This window comes from Marmota flaviventris, chromosome 1, assembly GCF_047511675.1.
Source record: "Marmota flaviventris isolate mMarFla1 chromosome 1, mMarFla1.hap1, whole genome shotgun sequence".
Lineage (NCBI taxonomy): Eukaryota > Metazoa > Chordata > Mammalia > Rodentia > Sciuridae > Marmota > Marmota flaviventris.
This window is the reverse complement of record NC_092498.1, coordinates 112,815,434-112,832,129: the sequence shown is the minus strand read 5'-3', so window position 1 is coordinate 112,832,129 and position 16,696 is coordinate 112,815,434. Positions and strand designations below refer to the sequence as shown.

Genomic DNA, 16,696 nt, shown 5'->3' with positions numbered 1-16,696 from the left:
TTTAGCCAGTATTTCGAGAACTATATTGAATAGAAGTGGTGATAGAGGGCATCCCTGTCTTGTTCCAGATTTTAGAGGGAATGCCTTCAGTTTTTCTCCATTCAGAATGATACTAGTCTGAGGCTTAGCATATATAGCTTTTACAATATTGAGGTAAGTTCCAGTTATCCCTAGTTTTTCTAGTGTTTTGAACATAAAGGGATGCTGTACTTTGTCGAATGCTTTTTCTGAATCTATCGAGATGATCATATGGTTCTTATCTTTAAGTATATTGATGTGGTGAATAACATTTATTGATTTCTATATATTGAACCAGCCTTGCATCCCAGGGATGAATCCTACTTGATCATGGTGCACAATTTTTTTTTTGATATGTTTCTGTATCCGATTCGCCAGGATTTTATTGAGGATTTTTGCATCTAGGTGCATTAGAGATATTGTTGTTTGACTTTCCCGCGGTGTATGGTGATTTGTTAAAGGAGACTGTGATGTATGTAAAGTCCTGCCTTCCCCAAAAAGTGTACTTAAGCATTGCACAACCCCTGCTCTGGGCTCTGGGCTGTTCTCCCTTCTTGAGTGAGCACGGAGCCCCAGCATGCTGGAATCTCAATAAACCCCACTTGCTGTTGCATGAGTCGCAGTCCCTTGGTGGTCTCTTCCTCCGACGCTTCGCCGGACCCTTACAGGCAAAGGGAACACATAATTCTCATCGAAGTGAAATCTGCAAACTACAAAATACTATTAAGGTACTTGAACAAAACCGAAGTCAAGATCTTGATAATCATCAAGAGGAAATGTCAGTTTTGCAGAATGCACATCAACAGAAACTGGCAGAGATAAGTCACCAGTATCAAGAGGAATTAAATGACTATGAAGAAAGAATCGAAAAACTTGAAAATCAGTAACAACAAGGTGACTCAGGAGTTACAGTAACTGATGAGTCTAAAATCTGTGAGATGTAAAAAACTATTCAGGTTCTACAAACTGAAAAAGTAGAGTCTGCAACAAAGATGGGAGAACTTGAGAATCAAATAAAAGACATAAATAAAAATTATCTTTGGCAGAAAATGACAGAGATGCCTTGAAGAGAGAAAAAGTGCATCTCAGTGTGGGAAAGCAACAAGAAATTGAACAGTGTGAAAACTTGAAACTGGAATGTAGTCAATTGTGGCCTTCTGTGATGGAGCAGAAAGATGAGGAAATTAAGAATTTGCAGAAAACCATTGAACAAATAAATGCCCAGTTGTAGGAAGACACACACAACCCTACAGGAGACAATTCTGATAGTTTTTAAGAAACAAAAGTTAAAAGCCTTTCTATAGAAAATGGAAGTGAAAAACACCACCTGTATAACTATGAAATTGAAAAATTAGTGAAAGGAATTAAAGAATGAAAACTTGAGATTCAACTTCTAAATGAAAATAATATATCTTTAACCAAACAGATTGATCAGCTGTCCAAAGATGAAGTTGGTAAACTCACTCAAGTTATCCAGCAGAAAGACGTGGAGATATAAGCTCTTCAGGATAAAATTTATTCAGATTCCTACACCTAGGATGTTGTTTACCTTCAGTGGCAACTGCAGACCTTCACTATGGAAAGAGAACAAATATTAGCTATTTTAAATGAGAAGACAAAAGAAAATACCCAACTGCAAGCAGAACATCAGAAAATGAAGGATATAGTCACTGCCAAAACAACAACTCTCATCCAACTTCAAGAAGAAAGTTAAAAAAAAAGTCCACAAAATTTGAAAATAGTTATCAAGATATGTTTAGAGGAAACTCTGCAGAATTTATCTAGTATCATTAGAGAAAAAGACATTGAAATAGATGCACTAAGTAAAAAATGTCAGACTTTATTGGAAGTTTTATGAATCTCTGGCACTGGTCATGAGGTTCGAGGTGTTAATAGTCATCAGTTCGAGGAGCTCCTACAAGAATGTGATGAATTAAAACAACAAGTGAAAAAAATGGAGGAATGGACACAATAGGTAATGACAACCATCCAAAATCTGCATCATAAGTCAGCCCAACACGAGGAAGACCTTCTTCAACTTGAAGCCCAAGTTTTGGTTGACAGTGATAACAGTTCTAAATTAGAAGCAGACTACACTGGCCTCATCCAATGTTATGAGCTGAATTAAACCAAAGTCAAATATTTTGGGCTCAAATTAGGCCTGGTTCAGCAGTGCCTAGGGCAACTTTTCTCTTTTTAGGAAAACTTGATATGATTACACCACAGCTCTTGTCTGCATCATCACTTACCTCCCAGTCAGCAGAGGTCAAAGAGCTGAGAAAACTGCTGCAAGAAAAAGAGGCCACCATTAAGGAGCTCCAGGAGAATAACCACAGGTTGTCTGATGCAACCGTTGCTGCCTCCAAGAGAGAAAAGAAAGAATATGAACAAACAGATTCTGAAATTAAACAGCTCAAGGACAAACAAGATCTGTTACAAAATTTACTGAAAGAAAAAGACCTCTTAATCCAAGCCAAAAGTGATCAGTTACCTTTTTTCAAATGCAAAGTTCACTAACAAAGTGAATGAAAATGAGTTGTTGAGGCAAGAAATAACTAACCTCGAGGAGAGAATATTAATTTTAGAAATGGATTTCTAAACTAAAAGGAGAAAATGAAAAAATAATAGAAACATCCAAAGAAAAGGAAATGGAATATCAAGCATTATAAGAGAGAAACATGAACTTCTCATGAAGTTGATGAAGGAGAAATCTCTTGCCTTTGAGTAAGTATTACAAGAAAAAGAACAGGGCAAGGCTGGGGAATTAAATCAGTTTTTAAATGCAGTTGAATCAATGAAGGAGAAGAGCATTCTATATCAGTAGGAGACAGACCAACTCACCTTGTCCCTAAAGAACAAACAGATGGAAAAGAGTACCCTCCAGCAAGAGGCTCAACACTTAAGTGATAAAGAATTACATTTAAATCAGGAGGTACAGAGACTGAGGAGCCATCTTTTAGAATCAGAAGATTCTTACACCCAGAAAATTTGGGCTGCAGAGAAGAGAGAGATGAACCTGAGAGAGAAAGTCACACTATTGGAAGAAAAGCTACTTTCCTCTTCTAATGCAAGTCATCAAGCCAGTGTGCAGGTAGAGTCCCTGCAGAAACAGGTACGTTTACTCTCCCAAGAGAGGGATGAGTATGCACTGCAGCTTTTGCTCTACCAGGAACAAATAAAGCAGTATGCCATGTCATTAACTAACCTGCAAATTGTTCTAGAGCATTTCCAACAAGAAGAAAAAGCTATGTATTCAGCTGAATTAGAAAAGGAAAAACAACATATAACCGAATGAAAGGAAAAGGCAGAAAATCTAGAAAGAGAGGTATTATTATTACAGGAATATTTGGATAAAGCCAATGGTGTGTTGGATTCAGCAACCAGACTTACACAACAGTTACATCTAAAGGAAGAACAGATTGAAGGACTTAAAAAGCAAAATGAGTTCCAACAAGAAATGTTGAATGATGCACAAAAGAAATTGATGAACTCAGGAAATGGCACAGAAGGAAAAGCGGACAAAGCCCTAATGAGAAACCTTTGTTGGGCATTTCCATACACTGAACAGTAAGCATCACAAAGTGTTACAGTTAATTGGAAGCATCCTGAACATTCAAAAGGAAGAAATGGAGCAGTTGTCGAATGGAGATGATGGTGGTGTTACTAAGCGGATGACGGGTTGGCTTGGAGGAAGATCAAAAAATGTCCCCAGCACATCTTTGAGACAAATGAGCAACCTGGGCTTAATAGTTCTTTTTCAGAACTTTTTGTTAAATTTCTGGAAGCAGAATCTCCTTTATGTGTTCCACCACCAAAACTTTCTGCTCATGCCATGAAATGTTTGACTCCAGAGGAAGGAGAAAGGAAGGTAAGAATGTACCAAGAAGTTTGAAAGATGCAGCAGAATTCAGAGTTGGTAAAAGAGCAGCTGTGAATCCATTCTTGTCATCACATTCTCTGTGCCACTGATTAGCCTAACTGGACCTGGACCCAGTGAACCTGGGGATCTCCTTTTGAATCTCATCTTAGACTTCTTGCTCACCTTTATACCATTGCCAGTGTCCCCTGACAATAGCGCCAGGGTTGTACAAAAGGACCTTTTAAAGCAATAGGTGATTCTCAAGCCAGAGATGATTTAGCAGTTTAAAGAAGCCATAAACACTTTGTACTTTTTACAAAGTGGCCTTTTTGAAAAGAAGTTGTGCATTTTCAGGGAAAAAGAAAAAGGAAAAAGTTGATATACAGAGCAACCAGGTATTTTGTCTCCCCCTTCCCCCTTTTTTTGGAGTGTGTTTTTTGCTCTAGTACTTTTTAATAAAACTTTACTTTTGTTTGTTTGCTGTAGCATTTTTTACATAAAATTTTGTTCTGATGCTATCAGGTAATCAACAGCAATAATAACTAGAGCTCCAATTTTTTTAAAAATGATTATATTTGTTAAATTTAATTTCATTTATATAACAGAAAAAAAGAAAAATCCAACTGATATGAAAAAGATATGTACCTCAGTATTTGGGCTATATGAAAACAAAATATGATGTATAAAAGTTGTGAATTCATTAGTTTATAAAAGAAAACATTGTATAACTACTAAAAGAAAATTATAGTGGGAGGGCCTGAACATGTTAGTGGTGGATAAATTCTAAGATTCTTTTAATCTAAATGCTATGACACCTATCCCTTTTACTTCATTCTATTAAAAGAGTCACTTGAAGTTCATTCCCTTTTCTAGATGTTAAATATGACCAGAAGGAAGATGACTTTTGTCAGTGAAACCAAAAGTATAATCACATGCATCCTTTTTAATTTTTAAGAATGTATCATTAAATATCTGGACTGTTTACATACTTTTCTGGGCCCTACAGTAATGCTTATAAGCACATTTTAAAAAACATTTGATCAAAAACAGAAAGTGGAGAAGAGAAACAAAATTATAGATTTTTTAAAAGATGAAAAAGTTAACAAAGGTTAGTTAAAACCTTTTTTATTTTTGTAAAGATAAGGTGAAAGATATCTTTTGATAAGATAAAAGATAAGATATCTTTTGTAAGATAAAAGATAAACCAAAAGTTTCTAGCTTAAGTCAGGTGATATCAGAGAAGTGAAAAAGCAGATTATATAGCAAATGATTCTCTCACACTTGCAATTTCTAAAACCATTGAGAACATTTTTATTAAAATTAATTCAAATAAAATTTAATATAAATTAAATTATTTAAAACAAATTATATAATTTAATATGAATTAATTTCATTAATTTATTTTATTAATTAAATTAATTATTTTCATTAATTCAATTTTATTAATTTAATAAATTAATTTATATTAAATTTTAATTTATATTTAAAATTTTATTAAAATTAGTTTAGTAAAATTAATTTAAATAAATTTTAATATAAATTAAATTATTTGTTATGTAATTTAATATGAATTTTAATAAAATTCATTAATTTTAATAAAATGTTCTCAGTAGTTTTAGAAATTACAGGTGTCAGAAGTATTTGCTATAAAATGTACTTTTTTCTCTTCTCCAATTTAACCTAACTTAAGCTGGAAACTTTCTCTTATCTTAACTTACAAAATTAAAAAGTGAAGACAAAATACCTAGTGGCGATATGTATATATATATATATATTTTTTTTTTAAATTTTTCTTTCAATTTTTAGTATTCTCTCAGTTTCAGCTTCTTATTTCTTTATTTGATTTTCAAGCTCCTTTAGGATAAGGACATGTGGTTTATCTTTAATCTCAAGCAATTTACAAATAGAAAAGAAAGTACTACTCATGGCTTCTTTAAGTAGGTCACAAAGTAGACCTGAAACATATATGAATCATCTTTAGAAGAATTTGTATCAAAAGGCTAAGAACAAGATTTCCCACACCAGTCCCCTACAACTGTGCATATGTGGTTGATGTGACGACCACCACAACAGCCACCAGACACACTTACATCCTAAGAATAAGTGAAATCACCTCCTTGCACCAGCACCAGGTGTTTAGAACCTAAGAATTTTTTACCAGCTCATTATTAAAAAAATCCAGACTTGAAGCTTAAGTGTATGAGGATGTTCATATTTATACTTTGAAGTTGTACATTGAAGAGCTTTTTCTTGCAGATTTTGTCAGTGTAGCTCTGCCTTAGAAAGAGAAACATTTGAATAGCAAGAAACTGTGAAAACAAGTCAAGTTCAAATATGTAAAGAGCTCTGGCTCCAACTAGAGTGAAATTTAATTGTTAATTTTGCTGTGATTACTGTATATTTCTAATGTATTTGGGAGATTGGAAGTTTTGATTATGGGTTGATGTATAAAACTTGTTTTTCCAAAAAATTAACAGGCCACACTGCTTCACACAGTGTCACCTTTCTTCTTAGCTAACTTATTTAAATTACCATTCTTCCATACATTGTAAAGGAAGTTCCCATAACAGTTCATTTGAGAAATGTTTAACTGCCTCCCGAGCTCTGCCTGATTGGCATCATAGATATTCCCCTACTTAACTCCACCATAAAGGAAAATATCTCAAATTGAAAATGCATGCACCACACCATGTGCCTAGAAGCACAGTGCTCTGCAGGTGCTACTTGCTTCCCCTAATGATCCTGTCACTATTGGGGAGCTGCCTCTCACTGCTGCTGCCCCCACCAAGAGGGTGTTGTGATACATATTGCTAGCTCAGGACAAAGGAAAATCCAAAATCTAAAGTGCAAATTCTCCTGGATATGTCCTACATTTGAACTAATAAGACATTGAAAAATCCTTTTTAAATAAAAGCATTTTTAGCTATGGCTGTAATTAAATTAGAGCCTTTATCTGTTTTCCAGCTTATTTAGCTATCCTTCTATAAGGATGAAAGAGTTACCCCAATTACTTTCACATTACATAGGAAATTCAGAGATTTACAACTCTGTGTATGTGATCTCTGCAATTTCATCATGCATACAGGTTGAAGTGACTACCACCACCAGATCCACAAGACACACTTGCATCCTAAAGATCACTAAACACACTTCATTGCACCAGCTCCAGCTTTTTGGAACTTAAGAATAAGAGTATATCTTTAATTTTCATAATGTATCCTGACTTGAAGTTTAATTGTGTGAGGATGTTCATATTTATACTTTGAAGTTGTACATTGAAGAGCTTTTTCTTGCAGATTTTGTCGATGTATATGCCTTAGAAATAAAAACCTTTTTTTCTTTTTATGCTAAGCCATATTTCTTGAATGTTCTGGTCATGGTTTCATACTATTTACACTGTGTAGTCTACACTCTTTTCAAAATTATATATGTTGTCTTCATTGTCTGATGTCCTGTCTTCCAAGTGATCTAATCTGTTGGTGATGCTTTCAATTGAACCTTTAATTTGGTTTATTGTTTCTTTCATTTCAAGGATTTCTGTATTTTTTTTTTTAGAATCTCTATCTTTCTACTGAAGTAATCTTTTGCTTCCAATACTTGTTTATGTAGCTCATTGTCAAAATGATCTTTTGCTGCATGTATTTGGTCTTTTATATCATCCTTTAATTTGCAGAACATTTTAATTATGTACATCCTGAACTCTTTCTGTCATATCTTCTGATGTGCTGGCCACGGATTCTAATACTGTGGTATCTTGATTTGTTTGGGGCACTTTCTTCCCTTTTCTTTTCATATTGCTTGTGTATCTTCTTTCCTAGCACTGTGGACCCTAGGTGTTACTGTTTTTACCCCACAGGCTTATAGTGCCCCTGTAGGGATCACCTCCTTTGAGGTGAAGGACAATGTTATCAGATCCCAATATAAACCATATAGACCCTAAAAACAAATGTTTGCTAATAAGATGTTACACTTGGTCACAATATATAGATATTGTGAATTCAAATATTATCTACAATATACCCAGTAGGTTTGTAAAAGGGATTACACTTTCTGATGGTAGACAAAGAATCAGGGATGGAGGAGTAAGATGATAAGCTGAGGAGGTAGGAGGTGAGGACATAGAGTTGTTATATCTTAGGAAGTGTGAAAGAGAAATCTAAAGAGGAAGATTAGTAGCAGTTGAAAGGAGAGGAAGTAAATTTGGGTAGACAAGTAAGTGGGAAGACAATACAGTCCATAAAACAAGCACATATATATCAAGAAAAATAAAAAATGTTAAAGTAGCAGAAATTGGTAGAGAAAAATAAAAAGAAAAAAATTAAAAATAAAGAATAAAAAGATTGTACAACATAATTCTAATGTACTATTCAGACATCCCAGTCCTCAAAATCCTAATTCATGCAAAGTACTTGGTTTCACACATGTTGGGGATGTGAGGTGGGGAGAGGAAACTTTGGCCTATTCTTTGCAGAATTTTGCCTCTGGGCTGGGAACCCCAGACTCAGACTCCACTTTTCAGCATTCAGAGTAGGGGTGGCAGAATCCTTGCTCATTGAATGGGCACAGAACTTCCAAGAAGGACATTTCTGGGTCCCTTGAGTCCTGTAGGATTGACTCAGTTGAGCCTGTGTGTAGGCTCATGGGGGCAGAACTTCTCATGAATAATGCAGTCCCACCCACATGATGTGTTTTGAGGCTGTTTCAGGACTCTGGCAGCACAGCTCCTGGGAGCTCTGGATAGTGTTGTGTGTCTGGTAGCCTTGATCTCCCTGGTTATCAGTAGTGAGAGTGGCAAGAGGGGCCTGGCTTTCTTGTGTGCTTGTGTCTCCTGTGCCATGCTGTTGGTTCTCCCAGCAGAAGCCTCATGAGGTGCTGTAGTAGCTTGGGGGAGCATTTTGTCATGGGTTAACAAGTAGAAAAGGGCACTTTTGTCATCCCCATGGGCCTGCAATTGCTAAGGCTTCAGGCACCTGATGCAACAGGACATGGCCTGAGTCCTTGTTCCCAGGCCTCTGTCCCTAACAACCATGTGATTCCTAAAAAGTCCCTGTTCACATCCCCCTGTTCCTGCTTTCTAAGCACAGGAGGTTTTAGAGCTGACCACCACCTCTGGACTTTTTGCTCCCTGACTCAGGAGTGTCGCTTACCACATTTCCACTACACTGAACACCTCCTTATCCTCCCAGGTGGTCAACTCCCCTACTCTGAGACAAATAGTCCTTTCAGTTGATTTCCCAGTTTCTAGAACTCTGAAGCAGATGAATTTGAAACAAATTGGTCCCAGTGACAGGAATAAAAGTGATTTCAACAACTGTAAATTTGTATGAAGTGGAAAATATAGTGTTCTACAGATATATATATATATATATATATATATATTATTTTTAGAAAGTTGCTCTATTTGAACTGGTATAAAAGTGATGCCCTTTGAAATAACACCACCCGCCCACCATGAACAACTAAAGTTCAGTTAAGTATAAATTAAATTAAAAAAATTAACCTGAAAAACCCCAGCATGATGATCTGCCACTGAGTCTTATTTTAAAATTGACATTTTTTTCCTCCCCCTCTCCCCATCTCCAAACTGGGGGGAAACAGGATTACTTTTTGTCCCCATCCAGTTATCTATTCTTGAGTACACACCCACCATGGGAGTGAAGAAATTCAGAGATGGGGATGGCAGCACAAGACATAAAAAATGATTATGTCCCAGATTAACAAGTGAAGAAGATCCGGGCACACCTGAAATCACATCATCAAAAACCCTCTGTTCCCCCTGATGTGCAGAATCACAGCCTCTGGGACAAGAGTCCCCTGTGTTTTTCCTTTGCTTTCAAAGCAATTAAACTTCTGTTTATCAACTAATATACAGATAAACAAATGGGTATATCCATCCAACAGAAATTATGTGTGGATTTGTGTATGTACATGTACATTGTATTTATATAAGATTTTGATATTAGGGGTGGAACCCAGTATTTAGTTATTGAATAAACAATATAGGAAGCCTAAATCAATTAAAAATTGATTAGTAATTTTCTCTCTTGAAAAAATGTTAATAGCAATTATACTTATTTTCTACATCTATATTACTTGTTGAGATGTGCATATATATGCGTTTGTCTATAATATATGTATAATATAAAATATATAATACATATACATATATATCTACATATATCTATATCTATTATCTATCTATATCTATATCTATATATCTATATCTGTAACTATCTATCTATCTATCTCGCTATCTATCTATCTATAAAGTTAGGGCAGATGCATTAAGACTATGTAGGAATAACAGTTAACAAAGAGATGTGCTCCTTATAAGTAATCTTTATTTGAAGGTCCTTGGAAAGATCAATTATTGCTACAATTAAGAAATCAAAACCAGTTGACTTATATCTAATTTTTCCTATTTTATTTCGTAGAGTGCTGTGTGGAGTGCTCCTCAGCCTTAGAGATTCACAGATATTCAAGAGCACAGTGTCCATGGTTTGCAGGTATCACTTCTTTGATCCTGGAGATTTTAAGTCTCTGGCTCCATCCCAGCTGTCTCCTTGACCTCATCTGTTTGTGGAGCCTGCTGCCCAGCAGGGATAGCAGGAGTGGTCTTTATGTTGAGAGGAAGGGTCCCCTCACCTAGGATATGGGTGCCTCAGAAGAGACTCCTCCCTTTTTATTGCCCTACTTGTGTAAATGCAACTAAGACTGTAAACGGTGCTGTATGGGAGTGTGGCTACTGGCCACAGGCTTTTAAATAGATTCCAAGTGTTTGATGTTCTAGCACCCTGAATGATTCTAAGATGATTGAGTAAACATCCTAATTTTTAAATTATCAAGCTAACTTTCATTGTGGTGAAAAAACAGATACACACCAGCTTTTTTTTTGTTAAAAACAATCATGAACATGTAAATCTGTGAGAAGTGCATGGAGTACTGCATACATGGCATACCTTAAGGGTGTCTGAGAGGCAAAGCACTCCCCTGTGCTAGGCGTGTGAGTAGCATACCATTCACCCCATAGGCACAGCCCTAGGCACGAGGCCACATGTTGCAGTACCAGCACTTGGTCCATGGCCCCTCCTTGATTGGTCGCTGCCAGGACATTTGGACAGAAATTGTATTGGCGGCTGCCTATAGTCTGCTTAGCTATTGCCTAAGTTTATATATATGGTAACTCTGCAATAAAATCAGACCCGCTTCCTGCTTGGTCTCTGAAGGTCTTGATTAGTGACTGTACAGCCACACACTCCTCTAACCTGTACCATGGACCTCCTCACTGGATGAGAGAGAGCCCACAGATATCCATCTCCAGGAACTGTGATTCACATGGTGATAACCAGGAAGCAATAGTATGATGGTTTTAGTTTTACCTCTGAATCTATAACATTCTCAGGTCACCTTGGCAAAATCACTTAATTCCAATAACTTCAACTTAGAAGGATTTTCTGATCCTTGACAACTAATTTGATCTATATGTTTCTCACCCTTGACCAGGAACTCTTCATTTGGATTTAGAAATTGTGATTAAGTTTCTTAATCAAGTATTTGTGTCTGTGACAAAATCAAGGTTAATTTTAGTGTGCCCCTAAAGCCCCTTCAAGTGTGAATATGAAAGTAGAAAGTTATGTGTTTGTTGCCAGGTTGGAGTCATCACAAATCAAATATGAATTATGCCCTATCAAAATGTTTAATTATTGAATAGCCTGAAGAGGTTTTCTGTTTTTAAAAATGTTTTACTGTCTTTAAAAGGGACAATATAAAAAAAGTTTCTTTTGCTACTTATCCTTAAGAGCATGGACAAATGATGCACTATAAAGTAATATGAACATTGGATAAGCCACAAAATACAGAGTTATTCTTACACTGTCAGCTCTACTATCCATGAATATATCAGAGCAGTTACTTATAATTTTTTAATGTAAGGAAATAATCCACCATGAGTGAGAATCAGCAGGCAAATGACATCAGGATCAGACATTCAGAAATTTTACAGAATAAAATGGTGTAAAGATTCCATAGTAAAGTATGCTTAAAGGGGAAAATTATTAATGGAATAAAAGTCACAAGAAAAGAAACTAAGAATGTTGAATTAAAAGGTCAATTTAGATTTTGATATTTAACAATGGTAAACTTCACAAAAATAAAGGAAAATTGGAGGAAGTACCAAAGAGCAGTTTACACCCAAAGAACATGTTTAACTAGAAAATACATGAAAATATCCATGGTTTAGTTGAGAGCCATAAAGATATGGAAGGGAAGAAAGTAAATGTTCAGCAAATTATAGGACAAAATAAGATCTTGCTGTATATCAAATAGAATTTTCCTTAGAAAAAATGTGGTTGGGAATAATAATCAAAAACAGACTCTGAGATGTTTGAAAATCATAATTTAAGCAAGATCAATAAAAATAAGTCTTCACTTAGGCATATTATCGATTTAAGAATACTAGGGGGCTGGGGTTGTGGCTCAGTGGTAGAATGCTTGCCTAGCATGTGTGAGGCACTTGGTTCGATCCTCAGCACCACATATAAATAAAATGAATTAAATAAAGGTCCATCAATGTCTAAAAATATTTTTAAAAAGACATTTAAAAAAAGAATACTAGGAACAAGAAAATTTACAACAATTGGAAGAATAATATGTTTATAAAAACAAATCATAAATGTATTGTTTATTATTCAATACCAGTAGTAGAAACCAGAATAAATTCTATTGTATCCTTAAACTGTGCCAAAGTAATCAAAGTAGAATTTGATTCCCAGCTAAGCTATCATCAAGGGTGTCTGAAACACAAACATGCTTACATGAATACATAGGGCATACACTGAAAGCCTTGATTTCATAAGTAATGAGTAACTGCTAGGGTATGTTAAAACAAGGTAAAGTCCTATTTTAAAATTGATATGTGTGTGTTCAAAGAAAACTCAAAAAGATAGATCTATAATACTATAATAACATCTACACAGTAAAAGTTTAGAGGATTAAAACATTTTAAGGTTGTTCAATTACTGGGGAAAAAAGAGGTGCTGGATAAATTTAGACTTAACATTTTATTTCCATAATTCAGTTGTGTGAAACCACAATAGGAAATAAAACATATCAATAGAAGGGAAGAAATGAAGTAACATTAAGGAAGGGTAGAAACATTGATCAATAGAGTAGCATGCAAGGAAGGACTAATTGAAAAAGCTAAAGTATAATAAAGTCTTACCTAGGATTGTACACAGCCTCTTCAGTTATTGCCATTTGCATCATGCAGCCAGGACTTTGAACTCTCCTTCTGCCAAATGTTAACTGGGTGAATTCTCTGAATCTCAGTTTCTTCTATAAAATGAGAATAATACTACTTATCTTAAAGGGTTGTTTTCAGAACCCACAGTGAAAGTAGGGCTTTACCATAATCCCTTACTTTGCATCATTGGCTTATAGTTTTAACACCACTTCTTTTTTTTTCTTTTTTTTTGTAATTCTTAATGAAATAGCATTTAACATTACCACTCAAATTTTGTGTCAAAAATACATTTGTAAACTGCTTGCATATTAGAATTTTGTTATCTATGACTTTCTTTATTTTGCCAGATCCTTTCTGCCAGGATTGGCAATGCCTAGCTCATCTTGCAGATTGGCAATGCAAAATAGGCTGCATGGGATTCAGAATGAAGTGAGTGGAATAGACAGGTGATAATTTACCTTTCCTACCATGTCCTCTTATTCCCTGTTTTCCTGCCTCCATTGATAGTACATATTTTGAATCTTCTGAAGTTCACATTCTCCATATATTTGGTTTTGGACAAATGGAAATAGGATGATCACTCCAAAAAGTATTTAGACTCAAACACAATTCACATTACACATTGTTAAAATAAGTTGCTTACTCTTAAGTCTATGGATCACTATAGTTTTAATGACTTACAATTCAACATAACTCTACCAATGCCCTAAACTTTAATTTTCAATGCATTCAATGAACTAATAATGTATCTGATAAGGGGTTAAGTGCAAAAATTGTTTTCCTGATGCACATACAAATGAAATTTTATCCAACCACTTGTTTTTATATTTTCATCTCCTCCTCCATATCTCATTTCCTGACATAAGAAATACAAACTTTTTGGATTACAAAATTTTTATAGGCCTTTAACCTATAAAATCTTGGCAAAATATAATGAAGAAGTACCAATGTTTTAAAATGAATAAATCATGAAGAAAATTCAGCAAAAGAATAACTGTTATTTAATTTTCAGTTGCTTTTAGGACACCATTAGAAACTGCACAAATATAGGGGCTGCTATTTTTTAAGGCCACAACAGCTAGCCAAAGTGGAATCCCTTCCTAGGATGCACAGTGCTAGTGGGATTCATTGCTGGCAAAAAAGCATCATCTCATGATTTTTCTCTTTCCTTCTTTCCAACTGAAAAATTAATCATGATACTGAAAAAAGGAAGGCATGGGGAGAAGGAAGGGAGTTACAAAAGCAAGAACACATATCACACACTACAGTACTGCTATTTGAAAAGAGTCACATAGATTTGTGCATCAGATAGCCCTGAAGATGACAGTGGCCTTGTCCAAATCAGTGTATTGCATTCCTAAACTACTTTTCAGATAGAAGAATGACCTGGCTGACATCAATGTCCTGCAAAAGGTGCCAGATGAGCTGACCCTAGCCAGAGCTGAACTGGAGATGCTGAGAACCTGACGGAAGAATTGGTCTATCTGAAGTAGAATCAATCATAAGGAGGCCAAAATTTGATTTTTTTTCCTCCCAGACTTCAAAATTAAAACATCAGGTTTGCAAATCTGGAGTTAAAACACGACCTGTTTAAGTGGCCATTTATTTTGGATGTGCCTGTGCATGTACATTGCTGCTACTGCTGTTTATAATGGTTCTTACTAAGGTTTAATTAATCAGAGACACATTCTGATTTTGTCATTTTCATTATAGGTAATAAATTAGGTAATAAGAATTTTAACTCTCTTGATTTAGTGATTTTGAAAACATACTCTCATATATATATATATATATATATATATATATATATATATATAGTATTTCAAAAGTTAGAAAATAAAGAAGTCTACCAATAACATAAAATGCTATGTGCCACACATGGCACTCTGATGGACCACAGTGTATACCAGTGACTGGTATAGAGAATAGATACTGTCAGTAAGTTTTTACTCAATTTTCAGTGATTCTACCAATTCTGCAGGATTAGACACTTCTTGCAGCCCTTGGCTTAACAGCTGTAGATGAAATCTCTCTAGCAACTTGCATACCAAGCCTGCCTTCCTGTACAGACAGGACAGTGGATTCTCTAGAAGGAGGGTTAACTAATCCTTCAGGCCCATAGACACAGCATATAGAGTCCATGGTCACTTAAATATCCTATGAAAATATCTTTAGTTGTTATTTTGTTGTTGTTGTTGTTTGTTTTTAGTGTGCCCAAGAACATTTACTTTTATTTGTTCTAATTAGTTATATGTGAAAGTGGAATGCATTTTGACACATCAAACGTAAATGGAGTACAAATTCTCATTCTTCTGGTTGCACATGCTATAGAGTTATTCTGGTCATGTAATTATATTGTAATGGGCCAGGCTATATGGATAATAACCAATCAGATTCCATTTTGCCCTGAGACTCCACAACATGTAAGAAATGCTTCTCCCAGGGAAATCTCCACCTCTACCCATCAACAGTTGGTTAGCATAGCATGTTTGGCAACACAAAATGGCAATTCTTATACAATGTAAAAGTGTTTTCTTTTTGGTTCCCATTTTTCTTGGACAGTGTGTTCTGTCAAAGATTGATTATCTAGATATTAGTAACCATTCTTTACCATGTACATGACATTTTTGTCCATGCTGGGTGAACAAACAACAACAAGTAACATTGTATTTAAAGTTACCAATGCAGTTTTGTTTCTAGGTCATCAGTTGTTGAAAAAATGTGAATGTCTATCAAATGTCTAATATCCATTGTTTCTAGGATTTTTCCTCAACTGAAAAAAAAAAAAACTGATACTGTTCAGTGCACTTCTCTGATATCTTTGATTTTAAAAATTAGTAAATTTTATTTAACATATATAGAATTAATTTTAAATAAGTTTGTAAGAGACAACTAATTGGCTTACAAAGTTAAAATGTTAACTGCTAAATATAACATCAAGTACTCTTGACTCCTAAATTTTATAGGGTAACATATTTAAACATTAAAAGTGTTTTCCTAAATTGATAAATAAAAAGAATTTAAAATTACTTTGTTGTCACTAAAAATGTGTTTTTCATTCTGCTTATGATTTTAGATTTCATGACATTTGTTTATGGTTTTGAATTATACAAACAGCCACTTATTCTTTAATGTGGTTTTGGACTACAAAAGGTGTACTCACACCCCGGGTGGGGGTTGAAGGGTATAGACTTGCAGCCTACCTATCCCTTGGATGGTGGATCTGTACTATCCGCTGGTGAATAAAGTTTCCATCTCCTGCTTTAAAATCAACTCAGTAATTTATTGCAATGTCACCTTTACGATATATGCACATAGAGTAATAATTTGCAATTCATTCTGCTCTTCTTCCTCCCTTCATACCCCTCTCCCCTTTCACTCCCCTTTGTCCAATCCAAAGTATCTCTATTTTTTTCCTAGCTCCACTTCCTTATTGTGCATTAGCCTCCACATATGAGAGAAAAACATTAGGCATTTTGTTCTTTGGGATTGACTTATTTCGCTTAGCATAATATTCTCTAGCTTCATCCATTTACTGATTAAAATGCCATAATTTCATTCTTCAAGGATGAGTAATA

General features: G+C 35.0%; 1 long non-coding RNA gene and 1 pseudogene across 1 annotated transcript in view; both read left to right on the top strand.

Moving 5' to 3' along the window:
* The window catches only part of LOC114082154 (uncharacterized), a 54,795-nt gene extending 40,094 nt beyond the window's left edge, over nt 1-14,701 (top strand). Inside the window, exons 2-3 of the long non-coding RNA XR_011706728.1 lie at nt 10,312-10,383; nt 14,492-14,701. This is a non-coding gene — a long non-coding RNA (uncharacterized lncRNA). The remainder of the gene's footprint in view (nt 1-10,311; nt 10,384-14,491) is intronic.
* Nucleotides 1,181-4,130, top strand: LOC114108433 (thyroid receptor-interacting protein 11 pseudogene; annotated as a pseudogene).
* Nucleotides 14,702-16,696: the final 1,995 nt, after the last annotated feature.